General features: G+C 49.0%; 1 pseudogene; it reads left to right on the forward strand.

Annotated features, from left to right (window-relative positions):
- The first annotated feature begins 2,761 nt into the window (after positions 1–2,761).
- Positions 2,762–4,845, forward strand: LOC105527235 (annotated as a pseudogene).
- Positions 4,846–7,582: the final 2,737 nt, after the last annotated feature.

Genomic DNA, 7,582 nt, shown 5'->3' on the forward strand with positions numbered 1-7,582 from the left:
TGTTAGGCAGGATGGTCTCGAACTCCTGACCTTGTGATCTGCCCGCCTCTGTCTCCCAAAGTGCTGGGATTACAGGCGTGAGCCACCATGCCTGGCCTATTTTTTTTATTTATTTATTTTAGAGAGAAGGTCTCCCTATGTTGCCCAGGCTGTTCTCATACTCCTGGGCTCAAATGATCCACCCGCTTTGGTCTCCAAAAGTGCTGAGATTACAGGTATGAGCCACCACGCCTGCCATGGATACTTATACATTCATTCTACAAGTATTTATTGAGTGCCTGTGTTGATCTAGGCACTGTCTTGAGCTCCAGGAAGAAAGCAGTGAGCAAATTCAACAAAATTCCCCACCTCATCGAGATTATAGACCAGTGGGAGGACTGGACAGTAAACAAATACATGTACAAATGTCAGGAGACTTTAAGTGTGAAGAAAAGCACAGGGGCCAGGTGTGGTGGCTCACACCTATAATCCTAGCACTTTGGGAGCCCAAGGCAGGTGGATCACCTGAGGTCAGGAGTTCGAGATCAGCCTGGCCAACACCGCAAAACCTTGTCTCTACTAAAACTATAAAAATTAGCCGGGTGTGGTGGCGGACGCCTGTAGTCACAACTATTTGGGAGGCTGAGGCAGGAGAATGGTTTGAACCTAGGAGGTGGAGGTTGCAGTGAGCCAATATTATACCATTGCACTCCAGCCTGAGCAACAGAGCCAGATCCTGTCTCAAAAAAAAAGAAGAGGAAGAAGAAGGAGGAGGAGGAGGAGGAGAAAAGCAGAGGAAGAAGAAAAAGAAAAGCAGAGGAAAGAAAATGCAATTTGAGTTTGGGTGGCCAGGGAAGGTGTTCCAGTCATCTCTTCTTGCTGCATGCTAAGCCACCTCAAGACTAAGTGATTCAAAATGACAGTCATTTGCTTATCTCTCATGATTCTGTGGACTAACTGGGCTCAGCTTGGGGGTTCTTTTATTCTATGCAGATTTGCTCTGCAGCAACAGTCCACTGGTGCTTGGCCAGGCTGGAACGCTGGGATGGCTCACTCACATGTTTGGTGTCCTGGCAGGGATGGCTGGGGGGTTGGGCTCAGTGGGGGTGTTTGGTCAACTGGGCTCCCTCTCCAGGTGGTCTCAACACCTTTCTCTCTCCGTGACGCCTGTCTATGTGGCCCCTCACATGGTCTCTCCGTGTGACCTTTCCAGCAAGGCAGCCAGACTTCTTTACATGACAGCTCAGGGCTCTTGAAATTCAGAAGCAGAAGCTGCCAAGCTGTGTCAAGGCTTAGGCCTGGAATTGGCAGGGCATCACGCCTGCCACGTCCTGTTAGTTGAAGCAAGTACCGGCTGAGATCCCGTGTGGGAGGAGGCTACACAAGGGAGGGGTGCTGGGAGGCCTGGCTCCTTGAGGGCTAACCACCCAGGCCTCCCTGACCGTGTACCGGCTGAGCAGAGACCAGGACAGAGGAAGGAGTGGGCCCTGCAGCGCTGAGGGGACACGCAAAGGCCGCTGAGTCAGGGCTGTGCTGCGGGAGCAGCGAGGAAAGAAACAGGCCACTGTGGCGGGAGCTGAACAGCAGAGAGGAGAGATAAGCGACGAGGCCAGGAGGCAGCCAGGGGCCAGACTGTCCCGGCCACAGGCCACGGAGAGGGATTCAGGAGTTATTCCTAGTGGGATGAGAAGCACTGGACCTGCCTTGATTCACAACTGGTGGCTTCCGAAGCTGGGGACAGATCCCTGCCCCGTCCCCACTGCCAGATTTGCATGCTGCCCAGAATGGCCCTGTTTCTTTTTTTTTTTTTGGAGACGGAGTCTAGCTCTGTCGCCCAGGCTGGAGTGCAGTGGCGCGATCTCGGCTCACTGCAAGCTCCGCCTCCCGGGTTTACGCCATTCTCCTGGCGCAGCCTCCCGAGTAGCTGGGACGACAGGCGCCCGCCACCTCGCCCGGCTAGTTTTTTGTATTTTTTTTAGTAGAGACGGGGTTTCACCGTGTAGCTCAGGATGGTCTCGATCTCCTGACCTCGTGATCCACCCGTCTCGGCCTCCCAAAGTGCTGGGATTACAGGCTTGAGCCACCGCGCCCAGCCCAGAATGGCCCTGTTTCAAATGCAGCACCCTCCAGCTGCCTCTCTGCCTAATGGTCTCTCTGTGGCGCTCGGCACCACTGCATGCCTGATATTTTGCTGATGTCCCTACTGTCTTGTTTACCCTCTCCCTCTAGAATGTAAACTTGAAACAGACGGGGATGTCTGTCTGTTTCATCCATAGGCTCACAACCATTAAACAGTATTTGTTGTACCAATGAACTAACCAGCCCATCTCTGTAACCCCAGCTGGTGCTAACGCTATATAGGGCCTCTAGCAACAACTGCATGACTGAATTAATGCAACAACAAAATTTTTTTTTATATATTTTTTTTAAGAGACAGAGTCTCGCTCTGCCGTCCAGGCTGGAATGCAGTGGCCTGATCTCGGCTCACTGCAAGCTCCGCCTGCTGGATTCACGCCATTCTCCTGCCTCAGCCTCCCGAGTAGCTGGGACTACAGGACCCCGCTACCATGCCCAGCTAATTTTTGTATTTTTAACAGGGACAGGGTTTCACTGTGTTAGCCAGGATGGTCTCAATCTCCTGACCTCGTGATCCACCCGCCTCGGCCTCCCAAAGTGCTGAGATTACAGGCGTGAGCCACTGTGCCTGGCCAATAAAATAATTTTTATAGTTCCACTCAACTTATCCAAAAGTTGCTTTCAAGTAAGCAATTATCCAGGGAAAATGAAGAAGAAAAAACAAGCCTTCAAAGTAGCCCACGCCATGACTGACAGTCACAGGACAGACCCTCATTCACCTGTGATCCTGGTATACTCGATAAGTCAGTTATCAAGCAGTCACAGCCTGGTGAGCCCTGGATTAAAGGAGGAGAGGCCTGGGGCAAGAAGGAAAATGCCAGCTGTCAGTAAGGGGAGGACAGAAAACTCAAAATGCAAATGTGGTAGGGTCAGCGGGGCGATGTTTCCGAGCAGAGCCATCTAGGGCTGCACGGCAGGGACAAGCCAGCCCGTGGGCCTCAGCAGCTCTCAAGCTGTGCCAGTAAACCACCTGGCAACAGGCGATATTTGTAACGATGCTTACAACACTTTTATTTATTTTCTTTTCTTTTCTTTTTTTTTTTTCAAGAGACAGGGTCTCATATGTTGCCCAGGCTAGACTCGAACTCCAGGGCTCAAGCGATCCTACAGCCTCAGCCTCCCAAGTAGCTGGGACTACAGGTTAGTGCCAGGTGCTTGGCTAATTTTAAAACTATTTTTTAGAGATGAGGTCTTGCTATATTGCACAGGCTGGTCTCAAATTCCCGGCCTCAAGCAATCCTCCTGCCTTGGCCTCCCAAAGTGCTGGGATTCCTGGTGTGAGCCACCATGCGGGTCTGGAGTCATTCTTGGCTCCTCTCTTATTCTCAGTACTAGAGTGAGTATATAATTCATTATATAAACCTGAACTTCCCCAGACAAATAAGATGTACGGTCTATCCATTAACCCACCCCCAATCCATGAGCAAATCCAGTTAGCTCTGTTTTAAGAGACATATCCAGCATCCGGTCATTTCTCACCTCCTCCACTGTCATCCTGGTCCAGGCATTCATCGTGTCCTGCCTTTATCTCTGCAATGGCCTCCTAGTTGATCCCCCACTTCTAGACTTGCCTCTTACCCCCAAATCTGTTTTCACAGCCGCCAGAGTAAGCCCGTTAAAAATAAGTGAGATCGTGTTACTCCTCTGCTGAAAATACTCGACCGTTCAGAGGAAAAGCTGAAGTCTTCAAAATGGCCTACAGCAGCAATCTGTTCCCTGCAACAGCTCTGATCTCATCCACACATTCCCCGTCTCTTCTCACTCCACGTAAGCTACACCAGTCCTCACACTCTCCAGGTAAGTCAAGCACACTCCCACTTCTGCCTGGCCTTTGACTTTGCTCTTCCCTCTGTCTGGAATGCTTCCCACATAACGACAGGGCTTCCTCTTTCACTCCTTTCTGGTCACATGTCCCTGACTCTCGTATAAAAAAATGACATTGGCCGGGCACGGTGGCTCAAGCCTGTGATCCCAGCACTTTGGGAGGCCGAGGCGGGTGGATCACGAGGTCAGATCGAGACCATCCTGGCTAACACCGTGAAACCCCGTCTCTACTAAAAAATACAAAAAACTAGCCGGGCAAGGTGGCGGGCGCTGTAGTCCCAGCTACTCAGGAGGCTGAGGCAGGAGAATGGCCTAAACCCGGGAGGCGGAGCTTGCAGTGAGCTGAGATCCGGCCACTGCACTCCAGCCTGGGCGATAGAGCGAGACTCCGTCTCAAAAAAAAAATGACATCACCCACTGGCTGATCTGAAAAGCCATCTTTTACATCGTTCCTTGTCCGGCTCCTTGCTCGCAGCCACCTTTGCCGCCATGGACTCCGGCCACTTTATCGCCAGAGTCCCTGAACTCTCACTTTCTTTTTAATCCCCCACATCGGATCACCAGGGTGCCCCACCATATCAGACACAGCTGTAGACATCAGCTCAGAAATCACCACCAAGAACTTAAAGGAGAAGAGGAAGTTGGGGAAGAGGAAGAAAATGGAAGAGACGCCCCTGCTGATGGGAATGCTAATGAGGAAAATGGGGAGCTGGAGACTGACAATGAAGTAGATGAAGAAGAGGAAGAAGGTGGGGAGGAAAAGGAGAAGGAAGAAGAAATTGATGGTGAGGAAGGGGATGGAGATGAAGACAAGGAAGCTGAGTCGGCTAGGGTAAGCAGGCAGCTGAAGATGATGAGGATGATGATGCCGATACCAAAAAGCAGAAGACCAACGAGGATGACTAGACAGCAAGAAAGGAAACGTTAGGAGGGTAAGCTATTCACCCTCCACTTCCCGTCTCAGAATCTACATATGGTCACCTTTGTGTATTGAGGCCCGTCCACCCTCCCACCGTGGGCAGTGCCACCCACAGATGACATGTGCTCTCCACCACCCAACCCAAACCATGAGAATTTGCAACAGGGGAGGAAAAAAGAACCAAAACTTCCCAAGACCCTGCTTTTTTCCTTAAAAATACTTTAAAAAGGAAATTTGTCTGTATTTTTTAATTTACATTTTATATTTTTGTATATATTGTTACCAAACCAGCCTTCAGAGTGTTCTCTGTCCTGCTTCTAACTTCACTTGTGGTGTGACCGTGTTCGTTATAATCTCAAAGGACAAAAAAAAACCTTGTAAGAAAAGCAAAAACGACAACAGAAAACCAGTCTTATTCCAAGCACTCCAGTAACTTTTTTGTGTATGTACTTAGCTGTACTGTAAGTAGTTGGTTTGTATGAGATGGTTAAAAGGGCCAAAGATAAATGATTTCTTCTTTTTCGTCTATGGAGTTGCTGTTTGTTTATTTATTTATTTATTTATTTATTTATTTATTTTTTGCCTATTTGAGGTATGTGTGAAACAATGTTGTCCAACAATATACAGGAATTTTATTTTCCCGAGTTGTTCTAACAACAACAAAAATGACATCAGCCGGGGGCAGCAGCCCATGACTGTAATCACAGCACTTTGTGAGGCTGTGGCAAGAGGATTGCCTGAGGCCAAGAATTCAAGACCAGTCTGGGCAACATATCAAGACCCCATCTCTCCAAAAATACATATAAATTAACTGGGCAATGTGGTGCATAGCTGTAGTTCTAGCCACTCAGGAGGCTGAGGCAGGAGGATCCTCTGAGCCCAGGAGTTCAAAGCTGCACTGAGCCATGTTTGCACCACTGCACTCCAGCTTGGGCAACAGACCAAGACCTGTATCAAAAAATTGAAACAAAATGACACCAATCTCTATCAACATCACCTCCACCTCATCCCAGCTCTCCTTCTCTTACATGGTAAATTAAATTTTCTAACAATGGCTACAGTTACATATGTTCCCACAAGCTCTTCTAGAACCACTCCTCCCATCAAGAGAGTTTTCTTTTCTTCTTCTTTTCTTGAGACAGGGTCTCGCTCTGTTGCCCAGGTTGGAGTGCAGTGGTGCAATCTCAGCTCACTGCAACCTCCACTTTCCGGTTCAAGCAATTCTCATGCCTCAGCCTTCTGAGTAGCTGGGATTACAGGCACATGCCACCACACCCAGCTAAGTTTTGTATTTTTAGTAGAGATGGGGTTTCACCATGTTGGCCAGGCTGGTCTCGAATTCTGGCCTCAAGCCTCCACCTGCCTCGGCCTCCCAAAGTGCTGGGATTGCAGGCGTGAGCCACCACACCTGGCCAGGAGAGTTTTCTTTCTCTCCCCATGAATATGGACCAGCCTTTCGTAACTGGCTTCTAATAAGCAGACTGTGACAGAAGCAATGCTGCAGGACTTTTGAGGCCAGCTCTTGATCTGTGACACAGCCTCCACCTGACTCTTCCTCTTAGGACCTTCACCTTTGGAACCTACTATGTCCTCGGAGCCCAAACCAGCCCACACAGAGAGGAGACCATAAGGAGAGGTCCGTGTGGAGAGGAATCGAGGTCCCCAGCCAACCACCAGCATGAACTACCAGGTGCACGAGAGAACGGGCCTTCAGATGAATCCCAGGCCCCGGCCTTTGAGTCTTTCAGCTGAGGTCCCAGCCATGGTGGGGCAGGGAAAGCTGCTCTGTGCCCCTATGCTAGGCCCTGTCCAAATCTTTGACCCACAGAATCCGTAAGTTTGGGCCCATTTAGTTCCACAGCCATAGTAACCAGAACACCTCATTTAATTTTTCTCTATAGTGTCTAACATAATGTGTATTTACTTGCTTCTCTATTGTCTACCCACACCCCCCACCAAGAGAACGTGAGTTCCTTGAAGGCAGAAACTTTTGTCTATTTTTTCTAGCCTCAGTATCTAGAAAAGTACCTAGCACACAGTGGGCACTTGAAAAATATTTGTTGAACAAATGAATTAAATAAAACTGCTAATTAAAGAAAACTGCTCCTTACTATAATTCGCAACACCTTCTGCTGAGGCATGTGACCTTTTCCTGAAGAAAGTGTTCTCTGGTGTGTTTTGGACCAGCTCCCTGCTAAAAAATATCTCTTGTCAGCCATCTGGAAAATGATAAAGTTGGATCCATACCTCCCACTATACACCAGGAAATAGTCCAAGCGGATCAAAGATTTATACATGGTAAAATGAAGCCATTCAAGTCCTAGAAAAAAGCCCCGTAGCATTCTGATGTCGCCTTGGAGTAGGAAAGCCTTTCTAGCTACGACTCAGTCTCCAGCAGCCATTAAAGAAAAAGATGGGCCGGGTGCAGTGGCTCACACCTGTCACCCCAGCACTTTGGGAGGCCGAGGCAGGCCGACTGCTTCAGCTCAGGAGTTCGAGACCAACCTGGGCAACATAGCAAGACCTCATCTCTACTGAAAAAAAAAAAGAAAAGAAAAGAAAGGAAGGGAGGAAGGAAGAAAAAATGGATCAACTCAAAGTACACAAAAATCAAAAACTTCTGCTTGGTCACGAAAACAATAACAACAACAAAGCAGAATGAGCAAAATCAGGCCAGGCGCAGTGGCTCACGCCTGTAATCCCAGCACTTTGGGAGGCCGAGGC

Source organism: Colobus angolensis, unplaced genomic scaffold (assembly GCF_000951035.1).
Source record: "Colobus angolensis palliatus isolate OR3802 unplaced genomic scaffold, Cang.pa_1.0 Scaffold117, whole genome shotgun sequence".
NCBI classification, from domain to species: Eukaryota; Metazoa; Chordata; class Mammalia; order Primates; family Cercopithecidae; genus Colobus; species Colobus angolensis.